Here is a 17,135-nt window from a genome sequence, read left to right on the forward strand (position 1 = left end):
TAAAATCTATGAAAAGTACTTTCTTCAACTGTGTCATCTTCCTGTTTTAATCACCCAATTTCCCAAATAAATCTTATCCTTCCTGAAGCTGCAGTCCTATCCAGATTTACCTGGGTGTAAATCACATTGAACTCAGTAGGATTTACTTCTGAGTATGCATATCCAGGAGGCTTTTATGAGGTAAGTTATGCCTAGAAGAATTTGGTGGAAAGCATTATTAAGTGTTGCTGAAGAAAAACTAACTTAGCTTCTGCAAAGCTATGTCCTGCCCAACTTTGAGAGTGTCACTAAACATGTGGTTAGGTATGATTCACTTGACATGTAACCTTAGACTTTTAAGCTGCTTTTGATAAAGTATATCACCAAAGACTCCTAACTTAGCTATCATGGTATGAGAAGACAGATCCACCTGTGGATCAGAAAATAGTTGAAGAAAAGGAGACAGATAGGAGGAATAAATGGAGAATTCTCTCAGTGGGAGGATGTAAGAAGTGGGGTTCCCAAAAGATTAGTATTGGAACCTGGTACTTTAACTGAAGTTAGACATGAGCACTGAGGTGTCCATGTTTACCAATGACGGCCAATTGTTTAGGGTGGTAAAAATAAAAATGAATTGCAAGTTTTAAAGGAAAATATCCAAACTGGGTGGAAAAGCATTAAAATGCCAAACAGAATTCAATAAACATCACATTTACCCAAATTAGGTCTGAACTGGTGGTGACTGATTGGAAAGAGATCTTGGGATCATGGTAGATAGCGCACCCCAGAGGACAGGATCACACTTCAAAACAACCTTGACAGATTAGAGAACTGGGCCAAAACAAACAAGATGAATTTTAACAGGGAGAAATGTAAAGTATTGCACTTGGGCAAAAAAAATGAGAGGCACAAATACAAGATGGGTGACACCTGGCTTGAGAGCAGTACATGTGAAAAGGATCTAGGAGTCTTGGTTGACCACAAACTTGACATGAGCCAACAGTGTGACGCGGCAGCTAAAAAAGCCAATGCAAATCTGGGCTGCATCAATAGGAGTATAGCATCTAGATCAAGGGAAGTAATAGTGCCACTGTATTCTGCTCTGGTCAGACCTCACCTGGAGTACTGTGTCCAGTTCTGGGCACCACAATTCAAGAAGGACACTGACAAACTGGAACGTGTCCAGAGGAGGGCAACCAAAATGGTCAAAGGCCTGGAAACGATGCCTTATGAGGAACGGCTAAGTGAGCTGGGCATGTTTAGCCTGGAGAAGAGGAGGTTAAGGGGTGATATGATAGCCATGTTCAAATATATAAAAGGATGTCATATAGAGGAGGGAGAAAGGTTGTTTTCTGCTGCTCCAGAGAAGCGGACACGGAGCAATGGATCCAAACTACAAGAAAGAAGATTCCACCTAAACATTAGGAAGAACTTCCTGACAGTAAGAGCTGTTTGACAGTGGAATTTTCTGCCAAGGAGTGTGGTGGAGTCTCCTTCTTTGGAGGTCTTTAAGCAGAGGCTTGACAACCATATGTCAGGAGTGCTCTGATGGTGTTTCCTGCTTGGCAGGGGGTTGGACTCGATGGCCCTTGTGGTCTCTTCCAACTCTATGATTCTATGATTCTATGATTCTAAAAATGCTGGCAGTGTGGCAGCTGTGAAAACGGCAAATTCCATGCTCAAGTTCATTGGGGAAAGCATTGAAATAAAACTGCTAATATAATGTATATTATACTAATCACCCCCTTCATGGATTACTGCCTTGCCGTGGCGAAGGGGCTTGAAGAACTCAGAGAAGCTATGAACTATGCCGGGCAGGGCACCCAAGATGAACAGGTCATAGTGGAGAGTTTTGACCAAACGTGATCCACCTGGAGGAGGAACCGGCAAGGCACTCCAGTATCCCTTCCAAGAAAACTCCATGGACAAAAACAACAGGCATATAAAAGTTATGACGCTGGAAGATGAGCCCCTCAGGTCGGAAGGCGTCCAACATGCTACTGGGGAAGACCGGAGGAGAAGTACAAGTAGATCCAGAGCTGATGAAGCGGCTGGGCTAAAGCCAAAAGGACGTTCAGTTGCGGATATGCCTGGAAGCGAAAGGAAAGTCCAATGCTGTAAAGAAAAATATTGCATAGGAACCTGGAATGTAAGAACCATGAACATGGGTAAGTTGGATATGGTCAAAAATGAGATGGCAAGAATAAATATTGACATCCTGGGCATCAGTGAACTAAAATGGACGGGAATGGGCGAATTCAGTTCGGATGACCATCATATCTACTACTGTGGGCAAGAAACCTGCAAAAGAAATGGAGTGGCCCTCATAGTCAACAAAAGAGTGGCGAAAGCAGTACTGGGATGCAATCTCAAAAATGATAGAATGATCTCGATACGAATCCAAGGCAGACCTTTTAACATAACAGTAATCCAAGTTTATGCACCAACTACTGGTGCTGAAGAAACTGAAATTGACCAATTCTATGAAGACTTACAACACCTTATAGAAGTGACACCAAAGAAGGATGTTCTTCTCATTATAGGGGATTGGATTGCTAAAGTAGGGAATCAAGAGATAAAAGGAACAACTGGCAAGTTTGGCCTTGGAGAGCAAAATGAAGCAGGGCAAAGGCTAATAGAGTTCTGTCAAGAAAACAAGCTGGTCATCACAAACACGCTTTTCCAACAACACAAGAGACGACTCTACACGCGGACATCACCAGATGGGCAGCATCGAAATCAGATTGATTATATTCTTTGCAGCCAAAGATGGAGAAGCTCAATACAGTCAGCAAAAACAAGACCTGGAGCTGACTGTGGCTCAGATCATCAGCTTCTTATAGCAAAATTCAAGCTTAAACTGAAGAAAGTAGGAAAAACCACTGGGCCGGTAAGATACGATCTAAATCAAATCCCTTATGAATACACAGTGGAAGTGAGGAACAGGTTTAACGATTTAGATTTGCTGGACAGAGTGCCTGAAGAACTATGGATGGATGCTCACAACATTATACAGGAGGCAGCAACGAAAACCATCCCAATGAAAAGGAAATGCAAGAAAGCAAAGTGGCTGTCCAATGAGGCCCTACAAATAGCAGGGGAGAGAAGGCAAGCAAAATGCGAGGGACATAGAGAAAGATGCAGGAAATTGAATGCAGATTTCCAAAAAATAGCAAGGAGAGATAAGAAGACCTTCTTAAACGAGCAATGCAAAGAAATAGAGGAAAACAACAGAATGGGAAGAACCAGAGATCTGTTCAAGAAAATTCGAGATATGAAAGGAACATTTCGTTCAAAGATTGTCATAATAAAGGACAAAAGTGGTAAGTACCTAACAGAAGCAGAAGACATCAAGAAGAGGTGGCAAGAATACACAGAGGAATTATACCAGAAAGATATGGATGTCTCGTACACCCCAGGTAGTGGGGTTGCTGACCTTGAGCCAGACATCCTGGAGAGTGAAGTCAAATGGGCCTTAGAAAGCACTTCAAATAACAAGGACAGTAGAAGTGATGGTATTCCAGCTGAACTATTTAAAATTTTAAAAGATGATGCTGTTAAGGTGCTACACTCAATATGCCAACAAATTTGGAAAACTCAGAAGTGGCCAGAGGATTGGAGAAGATCAGTCTACATCCCAATCCCAAAGAAGGGCAGTGCCAAAGAATGCTCCAACTACCGCACAATTGCACTCATTTCACACTAGCAAGGTTATGCTTAAAATTCTACAAGGAGGGCTCAAGCAGTATGTGGACCGAGAACTCCCAGAAGTGCAAGCTGGATTTAGAAGAGGCAGAGGAACCAGAGACCAAATTGCAAACATGCGCTGTATTATGGAGAAAGCTAGAGAGTTCCAGAAAGACATCTACTTCTGCTTCATTGACTATGCAAAAGCCTTTGACTGTGTCGACCACAGCAAACTACGGCAAGTTCATAAAGAAATGGGAGTGTCTGATCACCTCATCTGTCTCCTGAGAAATCTCTATGTGGGACAAGAAGCTACAGTTAGAACTGGATATGGAACAACTGATTGGTTCAAAATTGGGAAAGGAGTATGGCAAGGCTGTATATTGTCTCCCTGCTTATTTAACTTATATGCAGAATTCATCATGCGAAAGGCTGGGCTGGATGAATCCCTAGCCGGAATTAAGATTTCTGGAAGAAATATCAACAACCTCAGATACGCAGATAACACAACCTTGATGGCAGAAAGTGAGGAGGAATTAAAGAACCTTTTAATGAGGGTGAAAGAGGAGAGCGCAAAATATGGTCTGAAGCTCAACTTCAAAAAAACGAAGATCATGGCCACTGGTCCCATCACCTCCTGGCAAATAGAAGGAGAAGAAATGGAGGCAGTGAGAGATTTTACTTTCTTGGGCTCCATGATCACTGCAGATGGTGACAGCAGCCACAAAATTAAGAGACGCCTGCTTCTTGGGAGGAAAGCAATGACCAACCTAGACAGCATCTTAAAAAGTAGAGACATCACCTTGCCAACAAAGGTCCGTATAGTTAAAACCATGGTTTTCCCAGTAGTGATGTATGGAAGTGAGAGCTGGACCATAAAGAAGGCTGATCGCCGAAGAATTGATGCTTTTGAATTATAGTGCTGGGGGAGACTCTTGAGAGTCCCATGGACTGCAAGAAGATCAAACCTATCTATTCTGAAGGAAATCAGCCCTGAGTGCTCACTGGAAGGACAGATCGTGAAGCTGAGGCTCCAATACTTTGGCCACCTCATGAGAAGAGAAGACTCCCTGGAAAAGACCCTGATGTTGGGAAAGATGGAGGGCACAAGGAAAAGGGGACGACAGAGGACGAGATGGTTGGATAGTGTCTTCGGAGGTACAAACATGAGTCTGACCAAACTGCAGGAGGCAGTGGAAGACAGAAGTGCCTGGCGTGCTCTGGTCCATGGGGTCACGAAGAGTCGGACACGACTAAACGACTAAAGAACAACAATACTAATCACACTTGTAATAATGTGTACAGTTCTGGTCACCACACCTCAAGGAATAGAATCATAGAATCATAGAATCATAGATAGAATCATAGAATCATAGAATCATAGAGTTGGAAGAGACCACAAGGGCCATCGAGTCCAACCCCCTGCCAAGCAGGAAACACCATCAGAGCACTCCTGACATATGGTTGTCAAGCCTTTTTAGGAAGGTATTGTAGAACTGGAAAAAGTGCAGAAAAGGGCAACCCATTAATGTTCATTTCCAATATATGAAAATTGAGTCACATAGACCCCATTTGGTTCAATTTTAAACTAGTTATGAAACAAACATGTAATATATTTGAATGAATAGTCTAGACTGCTTATAGGCATTGGGTTCTTGTAAGTGGTATATGTTTTGTTAATAGAAATTAACAAGTCCACATTCCTAGAATCAGGTGAGATACTGAATCAGGGGTGTAATCGATAATGCAATGAATGAGAATTAATGCATTGAATTTAAGCATATGCTGAATAGGTTTTTTTCTTCTTTTTTATATTAGAGTATTTACTTAGCAACAGAACTGAAGCCCAACTATGATGCAGTATTTCCTAGGAACAAATGACACTAATACAAGCTAAACCCTAATATAATTTATACAGTAGTTTGCTAAAAGTTACAACCCAGCACTTTACTCAGTTAATACTACATTAGTATTTTATTATCATAAGACAGTCTAACATTAACCCATTCTTATTTTTATTAACACCTTTATTCTGGGGGGGAAGTATGAGCATGAACTATTTGAAGTACTCCATTTGATCTTTAGTCAATTTAATAATAATGTTCAATTACTGGTTAATTTTATGTGCTCTTTGCAAATTATCTTTAAAAGCCCTATAAGAACAGAGTGCATTACATGCCAACAAAACAAAACTTTTTAAAAGTCTGTACATGACCCCAGTTGAAAACCTAACTCCACTGACCTGTGAACTAAATTCAACAAGGATTACTTCTGAGTAGACATAGTTAGGATTGTGCTGCTAGTAATTATTCAGAATCTAATTGAAATTATGATGTTTTCTCTTTTCTTGATAGCAAATAGCCGCAGTCCCATATTCACTCAGGTAGGGATGAGCCCCATTTAATTCAGTGACACATGGTATTGAGCAGACACATACAGGATTGCACTGTTCATCACTAAAATGGTGGAGCTCAACACTTATGCTTTAATCTGAATTCCTGAGATGAGCAGCCTGAAGTTTAGGTGCTCAGGAGAACTGATAGATGGAAAAAGCAATTTGCACTTCTTCTCAATTTCTGCAGGGGACTGGGAAGTAAGTAAGTGCTGCAGTTTCCTCTCTTCCCAGGAGACCTTGTCAGTTTGAGAAATTATCTCCCCTGCAGATCCTCTCACTTTGTGTGGGTGATCTCAGTCACATCCAGACCATTTCACACAAGCTGAGAAAAACTATAATGTACAGTAGACTGGGTGGGAGATCCCAATCCTTTCACTTCTTGTGGGTCTATCAAAAGGAAATAATAATACACACACCAACACACGGTTCCAGAAACACTGTGCTAGATCCTTCCTGCCACTGGGGGAGGAAGCAGTGGCAGGTTGTGGTGGGGACTGATGACATTCTGATGGTCTCAGGGGGAATTATATGAGAAACATAGTTGGCCCCCCCCCCATATAAAAACTAGGTTGGGGTGATAGCGAGAAACTTTCCCCACCTTTACAATGTTCCTCTGAGAGTGACAGCATCATCAAGTTCTGCCTCTTCCGTTGTGAAATACTGAATTGGTAGCGAACAGTCCCCTTGCACTGGTTGCTCCAAGCTATGATGACCTGTTTCTGAACTTTTTTTTTTTTAAAGGCAAGAAAACCTGTTTTTACCAGAACACAGGAAGCCCTACAGCCTTGTAAAAAGGCTGCAGGGCGGCAGATTCAACATGGATCCATGATCCAATTCAGATCATGATCCATCCAGATTAAACAGGTGGTTCCACTTTGGAATCCAAGTTTGGCATATTACTCCCCTTCCAAGGTATAGCAAGTTGAAATCATCCCCACCCCAGATTAACACTCTAGGCACTGATGCCAGTATAAACAGTGAAGCCTTGCAGTGGTATATAAGGAGAGAGTGTCTCACAGCAGTAGTTAGGTAGCTCTGCTGTCACTAAGAGTAATACATTAGTAATGGGGTACCTATTGTTGGACTCCAACTTCCATCTGCCCCAGATATCATGACCAATGGCCAAAAATAATGAAACTTGTATTCTTTAAACATCTGGAGGGCCACATGTTCCACATCCCTACATTAATTTAGTACATAATATATTTGAGCTGCTGTAAATATGGTATAAATTAGCAGAAGTCAATCCATTAATTCTCTTTTGCATGCATTTACTTTCTTCAGTAGCTGGTAGGCCTATATTGTACAGAATAGAGGTCCAAGCTACACTTGCAGTCCTTAAATAAATATGAATTAATTTTAACCTTTGACAAAGTAGATTGATAGTATACTTTTTATGATGATACTAAAATGTCTCTTATAAGTAATTAAAATTTCAGTTTTGAAGGAGTGTGCATAGCACATGTGATTCAAATTTGCAGATGACACCAAACTGGGAGGGGTGGCTAACACCCCAGAGGATAGGATCACACTTCAAAACGACCTTGACAGATTAGAGAACTGGGCCAAAACAAACAAGATGAACTTTAACAGGGAGAAATGTAAAGTATTGCACTTGGGTAAAAAATGAGAGGCACAAATACAAGATGGGGGACACCTGGCTTGAGAGCAGTACATGTGAAAAGGATCTAGGAGTCTTGGTTGACCACAAACTTGACATGAGCCAACAGTGTGACGCGGCAGCTAAAAAAGCCAATGCAATTCTGGGCTGCAGTATAGCATCTAGATCAAGGGAAGTAATAGTGCCACTGTATTCTGCTCTGGTCAGACCTCACCTGGAGTACTGTGTCCAGTTCTGGGCACCACAGTTCAAGAAGGACACTGACAAACTGGAACGTGTCCAGAGGAGGGCAACCAAAATGGTCAAAGGCCTGGAAACGATGCCTTATGAGGAACGGCTAAGGGAGCTGGGCATGTTTAGCCTGGAGAAGAGGAGGTTAAGGGGTGATATGATAGCCATGTTCAAATATATAAAAGGATGTCATATAGAGGGGGGAGAAAGGTTATTTTCTGCTGCTCCAGAGAAGCGGACACAGAGCAATGGATGCAAACTACAAGAAAGAAGATTCCACCTAAACATTAGGAAGAACTTCCTGACAGTAAGAGCTGTTCGGCAGTGGAATTTGCTGCCAAGGAATGTGGTGGAGTCTCCTGCTTTGGAGGTCTTTAAGCAGAGGCTTGACAACCATATGTCAGGAGTGCTCTGATGGTGTTTCCTGCTTGGCAGGGGGTTGGACTCGATGGCCCTTGTGGTCTATTCCATACCCTGATTCAGCTCTGAATACTGGACTGTGCTTGTTTTCATTTTGCAACATTAATTTTCATCTTGTGCTTAAGACCCATCAATGCTTAGGAGAGGAGATGGATGAGGAACTAGAGAAGAGTGGTAGGGCAGTGAAAGGTGTTAAGGAAATACTTAACTTACTTACTTACAAAAAGTAAAAAAGCAAAAGTTTCTGCAAGCCTGGGGGCAATGAGATAGACATGTATAGGGATCACAACTATTCCTAAAACAATCATAGAGTTGGAAGGGACTGAGGATCATCTAGCCCAACCCCCTGCAATGCAGGAATACATAGCTGTCCCATACAGGGATCAACCCTGCAACCTTGGCGTTATCGGCACCACACTCTAATCTACTGAGCTATAAACTGCACATGTTTAGGTTCTTAATGCCCTTGAATATAATATTGGGTTTAGCAACTGCACAAGAGGATGAGAAGCCTCAGATCCCTCCTATGCAGTCAGGGGCAATGAGGCAATGGCACAGAAGGGTCACAACCCACTATGAAGATGTCTAAGGGCAGCACCCCAGAATACAACTTTTGGGGAGAACCCTAAAGTGACCCTACAAGGGGGTGGAGAATCTGCTGAAATGGGACCTGTTAGTTCTGATGAATGGTGGTCCCTTTATTCTTCTCACTTATGAAAATCAAAATCAACATTCCTTGTGTCTGAAATTTTTGAAAATGTTCTTCTATTATACTCAGTTGATTCATGTCCTCTTACTGCAGAAATGTATGCATCATGGAAATGGACTGCATAGATTCAGATAATAAGTGGATGGCCCTCAAATTTATTAGTGCTAAAAAAAATAATCATAAACAACTTCATGGTGAGTTCTGGCACCTTTTTTTCTTTTTTTTAAAAAGGCACTGCCTTTCACTCCCCCCCCCCCCCCCGCAATCCCCAGACCTAGTTCCTACTACTCAGAAGGAAATGCCATTGAGTTTGATGGGATTTACTCCCAGGTGCAGGCTCCCTGAAATATTGATTTCCATGGGTCTTCTCTAAGTATGGATGTTGGCTATCACCCATTATTTCCCAGTAAATTTTAGTAGGTCATGCCCATTTTGCTGTTTTCTTACAACACACAATAGCACTGGTTATTGCTGTGGTTATATTTCTGGTTTCAATGTCATACATTGTGGTCTGGGCTAATATTTTATATTCCTGTGGTATGACTGAATGTTAAAGATTTGGGGTATAAAGAATCCTAAGTGCAATAAAACAAATATTTATTACCTCCATTGCAAAAAGAAAGTAGTAATAACTTGCCAAAGGGAGAATTGTTCTTTTGTCAATGCATGTGGTCCTTAGATTTGAGCAGTATATTATTCCATTTTTGCAATGTTCATAATCTTGTTGTCTTCAAAGCCAGTCAAGATTTGTTTGCTGTTGGTATTTGTCAAGTGTGAAGATTTGAACATTATGTTAATCCTGTGAACACAAACTGAGTAAATAAAAGATAAATGTTCCTATTCAATGTTTGCCTGTATTGTGAGATGAAATGGACATATTCAGAATTTGAGCTTCAAACCTTGCTGACCACAATCAAATTTTGCATATCAGTTTAGAGCAAATTTGAGACATAGTTGCACCAAATTATTGGCAATACTGTTGGAGAAATGCCTTTGGCTAGTAATTAGCTGCCTTTTTCCTCTGTCTACAAATAAGGGGGGCACTGTGGTCTAAACCACAGAGCCTCTTGGGCTTGCCGATCAGAAGGTTGGCGGTTCGAATCCCAGCGACGGGGTGAGCTCCCGTTGCTCGGTCCCTTCTCCTGCCAACCTAGCAGTTCGAAAGCACGTCAAAGTGCAAGTAGATAAATAGGTACTGCTCCAGCGGGAAGGTATATGGCATTTCCATGTGCTTCTCTGGTTTCGCCAGAAGCGGCTTAGTTATGCTGGCCACATGACCAGGAAGCTGTATGCCTGCTCCCTTGGCCAGTAAAGTGAGATGAGCACCACAACCCCACAGTCGTTTGCGACTGGGCTTAACAGTCAGGGGTCCCTTTACGTTTACAAATAAAAAAAAGTAAAAAAACAAATGATACACAGATATTTTAACTCAGATAACAATCACTTTCAGTTGTGGCAACCATTTCTTTGGTCTCTGTTTATCTCAGAAATATTCTTTAAGTTTCATTTCTTTCAAAATTAGCCTTTTAACATCTGCAAACTGAACAAGATTAAGTAAATTGATTAAAGCCTCTCCAGTGTCATGGTTTAGATTGCCTGGGCCATAGTTTAAATTGATTGTTTTAAAAAAATGGTTCTCAGAGGAATGCACTAGTGCAAATTACATATTAAGGGAAAGCTTTTGTAATTAGATGCAGTCCTTAGGCACTTATCAACAAGGTAGACCACAGGGAGAAAGTCTGTGTCTGAAATAAAGAAAACACATTGTTTCAGGACAGTTCCCTAATCAAGATTGTGCAAGATTAGGGTTGCCCATGTCAGAAGTGCGAATTTACTTTTAAAAAGCTAAAAAAAAACCTTCATTTTTTTGAGAGTTTGCCCCCAAAAAAGCTTGGTGACTTTTGTGTACAGATTTTCAGTTTTTGAAATATGGCAACCCCACTAGGGCACCCTCATTGTATATAATCACAAGATGAATTTAAATAGCCAGTTTAGATGGTGAGTGATCAGTGATAGTGCAGTTAGGGCTGCAGAGTTTTTACTGGCGTTACTCCTATATTTTGGCATATAAAATTTGGTATGAAAAAAATGAATTAGTGATGCTTTTCCTGGCATGGAGCTGCAGAACTGCTTAATTTCTGCATAACAGGCTGCTGTTAAAGAAATAAGAGCAGGTTTGGTCAGCAAACCTACTAATTCCTGCTAACAAACTTGCAGTTTGTTCCAGTTAAGGGAGCTGGTAGGTCAGTTGTGGAAGAAAGACGACTGAATTCTTTGGAGGATATTCCTGCTGGTTTGGATGGCTGCTTTCTTTGTGTCACTGAACTATGAAACAGCCCAGGCATCTTTTCCCCCTGGGCTGGTAGGATTCAGTGATATCAGTCTCTCCCTTTCTCTACTGATACAGACCTTTCTGTTGAGGAAGGAGAGAATCTCTAGAATGCAAATGGGACTTGAATCATGTCAAGGATGTGGCATAGATTTCTTAGGAATGTGCCATAGACAAGGGCAGTAGCAATAATTTTCTCCTCCACTGGCCACTGATAGATTGCTGAAGAGATAAGAGGCCACAGAACTGCATGTTTCCCTATATTAATTTATACAAATAGATTAAAATTGAGAGATAATTAATTTAAATAGAAAAACAGTACATCTCAACATAGTGGTGAAGACTGTGGTGCTGTGACAATTTGGTGCACAGATCCTGCCTGTTGATGAACACCTTCAAGGCCCCTAGTCTCTCTTCTAATGGTTCTTTTTCTTTAAACCAGACTTGGACCAGACAGCTCTTCAATAGGACTCCATCAAAGACAGCTCTGTTCTCTATGAGGTTAAGACACATGGTCATCCATTGACTGTCATTTGTCTCCCAAATATGGCTACTAGAGCTGTTCTGATCTTGAATATCCTATTGAATCCAAGATATTTTCACCCAGAAGCTGAGTAATCAACAGTTGGCACCAAACAGATCCAGATGAAGGCAGATTGTCTGAGCATCTGATATGGCTTTGGTGAACTATAGACAGAACAAATTAATAATGAAGATACAGTTCTCCCCCTCAATCAGGAACTGGAATGACTTGTTAGAATTACAATAATAGCAGAAACTCAGAGAGGATTTGGCTAGCCCACATATATGTTTGGGATAGTATTGTGAAAGATGCTGCCTAGGTTTCTGGTAGGACAATTGTGATATTGCAGAAGTGAAAGAAATAATTATACAAAGCATAGGAATGGATGGTGGACCAACCAGGAGACTAGGGTTTAGCAGTTGAAATTGTCCCTAGTGGACCATGACTGACCATTTGGTCTTCACAAATACTTCAGCATGGGAGGTTGGGACTTTTTCTTCATCATCAATAGCTGCTGCTTCATTTCATTTTACAACCCTTTTATAAACATGCAGAGTAAGGGTTCTTCCTCTGTACAGAGCAAAAGTGATTGTTCGGATGGTTTATGAAAATTGAAATGGAGAGTGTTTATATAAGTGTAAACAGCCAACTGTGGCATGCGAAACAACTATAAATGTAGTTCAGTGATGATTTTGGAGAAAGAAAAAGACAGCAGCCTTAAGTCTGGATGTGCTTAATAGTCTGTGAAACGGGATTTTGTTCCATTTGTCATATAAATCTCTCCTAAGACATCCCTGTATATTCTTCTAACTCTAAGTATGTTCTCTATTGTGCCTAGAAACCAACAATGAGGATTAAAATCAGCACAATGCAGTTTCTCATTCTATCACACCTCCTCCAAATTTATTCTCCAGTGACTCGGCACATTCATGTGATGTTGGCTACAACTGTGAAATTCAATCTAACAGGTAACAGATGCTTTAATCTCACACTTACCTATGAAGCCATCTGTACCTGAGCTCCTGAGGAAAGACTAATGGTACATTGGAAGCTGCCTTATACTGACTCAGTCCGTTGGGCTATCTATCTCAGTGTTGTCTACACTCACTGCCAGGGTTTCAGACAGGTGACATTCCCACTTCTACCAGGAGGTGTCAGGGACTGAAACTTTCTGCATGGCAATAGATGTTCTAACTCCAAGCTCTGGGCCTGCCCTAATGGGTGACTGAACAAATTTTTTTATGAGTTGCAATAATATATTATTGTTATGCATGGGGTGGGGGGGGGGAGATAGGCTGTAACGTGAAGCCGTTCTAATTCCTGGATCCAGCAAGCATTAAAATATAAGCAAGGATATTCCTGGAATAGCCAGGCTTGCCTCATGGTGAGGTGATAGCCTAAGTAACAGGCCATTAAGAGAAGGAAGTAGCTCTGTGCTAGAGGACAAGTGGGTCAGCCCTACTCCCTTGACTCACTGGTAGTAGTTAGAAAAGACAAAGGGTAAATAGAGCTGAGTTGTGTGTGTGCAAACTAGAAGCTAGAAGCTGGAGGAAGAAGCAGGCTGAAGCCTGTGAAGGAGAGACATGCCTGATTTCTGCTTGCATCCAAGGCTGTGGCTATGGGTGAAGTAAGACCCTCCTTGGGTGTTAATGCTGTGACCCCATCCATCATAGGCTCAGGTTGTGTATATATATGTAAATAAACCATATCACATAAAGACATCACAGAATGTACCTCATTCCAAAGGAGAAATGGGCCCTAGGTAAGCACCTGGAACCCCTGGAATCTCATACTGTTTGGAGATTGGGGTGGTGTGCAATATGATGTTTGTAAAGTTTAAGCATATAATTTTAAAAGTATACATTTTCTGTATAAAACAGGTCAGGATCCACGGAATTTCACAACTAATTTCACAACTAGTTGTATATACAATTGTTTCTCAGGTAGTGGCCTCTTACGTTGTGTGACAAACAGAGTTTCCAGTGGAAGAGTCATGTGAGTGACTGCTGTTCAAACAAGCAATCTTGCCATGTTCCCACTTCTACATCCATTCCAAATAACACGTGCATAGCTAATGTGTCCAAGGGATGAAAATACCAAGTTCCTTCAAAAAATGTATCTGATCGGGATTTGAGATGCTACCTTTTCTGAAGCAGCACCTGGTTGGTTGATTGGTTTGATTTATTCCCTTTCTAGCTTTAGGTGAACTGTTAATACCTTTTCATTTTGCTTAGCCTTTGCTTTGTGTTGACAGTGTGTTGATTATTACTTGATTATTACACTGCTCCCCAATTTTGTACTGTGTTGAAATTGATTTTTATTGTAGTAAGCTCCTTCGGGGGCGAGCATATACATTGTCAAATAAACAAAACAGATACTATGGATGACAAACAGGTTTAAAATAACGTGTTTCTTCAACCACAAGCCTCAAAGCTATGTACACTATTTTCAATATTCCTACTCCTCACTAATTTTATTTATATTTTTTATCAGCCAGAGAGAAAAAGGGAGAAGATCAAAAGTAAGGAACACAATATAACATGAATTTGTAGGAGAGGGGAAGAATCTAGATAGTAATGTGCAGTTTTACCTGCTGTTACGAAACAATACTTATGGGGTTTCAAGCTTATAAACAACTTAGTTTTTTTAGTCCTATTAAGAATCTGAGAAGAAAATCTTCAGAGTGCCATTTTATGCTCCTGGAAATAAAAACGTCAAATACAAAGGTGAATGTGTTGTTTTCTTTTTTTCTTTGGAGAAGCTTTTTGCCTCCTGGAATTTATATAAATGTTATTACACTACACCAATGAAGAATTCAGATGATACAAACTTCTTGAAAACTTGTGGAAAGTGCATCACTGAGGAGTGATGGCATTCCAGTTCCATTTAAATAAATGATAAATCTCTTGCTGTGCCAGGCAGGAGTCTTAACTCTGCCCTGGAGTCATGCAAAGTGTCAGAGCCATCACAGTATCCAAAGCCCTGCCAGTCAGAAGGTGGGCAGACAGTTTGGTTTCTTTTTGCTGTGTCACCTCCAGCTGGTTGGCTTAGGATCCAGTGGATCCTTGGTAGTTCCTGTTCCACCCCGACCATGCTCTGCTTGGGGGCCTTCCACCAGCTACTGCTAATAGTACTTCCAAAAACAGCACATGCTTTCATTAGACACGGTGGGAGCTTCCAGTGGTTGAGTCTGGCTAAGAGGCACCTCCACCAAATCTTGTCCCCCATCATAGACATCATAGACATAGGCATTAGGAATATCATCACCCCAATCCTATATTTACCTGGAAATAGATATGTTTAGCACAACAGCACTATTGGCATTAGATGACACCCATCTTACCCCCACAGTGCATGTTTACTCAGAAGTAAGTCCTACTGTGTTCAGTGGAGCTTATTCCTATGTAAGTGAGTTTAGGATTGCAGTCTTAGTTTTCCCTATCACATAAGGGAAGTAGGTAAAACAAGATTAGGATTGCACCACTATGAGCCATATCTTAAGCTACTATCTCAAGAACTGTACAGGAATCTGAAGCCTTAGAAAACTGCTTTTGTCATTTTCACAATGGAAAAAAATGAAACACAATGGAAATAAACTTGAGGCTAGCAGCTGGTGCTTGCATGAAAAATAGATGAATTTTTGAGGGACAATTAGGAACTCATTGTTTGCAATTGTGGAGGAGCTTGTTCTAGATTCTGAGGGTGAGAGAAACTTCTCAGGTGATTGCTGCTTGGCACATCCAGGCTGACCAAAATCACTCTATGAACTCCAGCAATATCACTTTGGGCAGCTTTGCAGTCCAGAGAACAAGGAAGAAAAGGGGGGAGGGAGTTATTACAATAGAAATGTTTCTGTGTTAGAAGAAATGTTTCTATGTTTCTATGTTTCTTCTGTGACTTTGAAAGTCACAGAAGAGATTGCAGAGCATATCACCAGTTTCAACTACTTATAAATAACTTGCAATTTGATCCAAGTCAGTTTCATGCCTCCACTCTAATTGTTCTATAAATGCTCTAGCATTATTCTTCAGGAAGTTAAGATATTGCTAAGATTTTCAAAGAGTGCTCATTATCCCTGTGTGAAAACATATCAGGTCTTCAGAAGTAACATTTTGCATGAATATTTAAGTGTATCTACTAGTAGAGTTTACCCAGTAGCTTCATGCATTCTTTGATTTACTGTGTGATCTTCTGTGTTCTGTGCCATAACGACAGGAATGTTTGGTCTCTAATTCAAGAACCTGCTTTACAAAAGTATGTAATTTTTCACATATATTTCAAGTATGGGGAGGCAAAGACAAACAAAAGGACTAGTATACATTCTCCAAATTCATTGCTACAGAGAGAAAAATGTTGTTTTCTCCAGCCAAGAGATACCTACACATCATCATTACTTCATATGCCAAAGGCCCAACTAGTCTAGCATCCTGCTCTCCAAAGTGGCCAGCCAGATACATTTGGGAAACCTACACATGGGGCTCTCTCTCCCTGGGCTTTCCAGCAACTGGTATTCAGAAGCACACTGCCTCCAACAATGGAGGCAGAACATAGCCAGCATGGGTAGTAGCTGCTCTTTTTGGAAAGGGAAAGCAGAGAGTTCCCCCCACCCTGAAATTTACTGAAAACCATGTAGAGTTTAACCCAGTGAAGCTGGCAATGCTACACATCAATGCAGCTAAGACAGCAGAGAAGTGAATTATTGCATAGCATATTATGATTATTCACGGTGAGTTACTAGAGACGACCACTCCTGGAATTACTTTGTTATGGTAGGTTAGCAATATTTAAATACTCAAGCATTATATGTTGTCTGGATGCAGTGGTGTGACGAATGAGAAAAAAATAAGTTGAGCTTCATTCCTGGCAAGATGGAAGCACTGCGAGCAAGTGGTTCCCATGTCTGAGAAATCGGTCGGCTGCTGCCCTGGATAGGGTTACACTCCCCCTGAAGGTGCAGGATAAAACCTCAAGGTGTTTCTGGATGCAGCTCTGTCACTGGAGGCCCAAGCAGCCTTTTTAAAGTTGTGACAGGTACAATGGCTGCTGCCATATCCAGACCAAGAGAGCAATATATATATATATATGTTGGTAAACCAACCAATCAATATTGTTGTGCAGACAGTTAAGGAAAAGATAAACTGAAAGTGGGATAATGTCAGAGCCTTTGGTTCAATGTGAGTTGCAGCTCTCCCTTTGACGTAAAAATGAATTGTATGCTTGGTTCAATCAACACGCTACAGA

This window comes from Podarcis liolepis (assembly GCF_965112155.1).
Source record: "Podarcis liolepis genome assembly, chromosome: 8".
Taxonomy (NCBI): domain Eukaryota; kingdom Metazoa; phylum Chordata; class Lepidosauria; order Squamata; family Lacertidae; genus Podarcis; species Podarcis liolepis.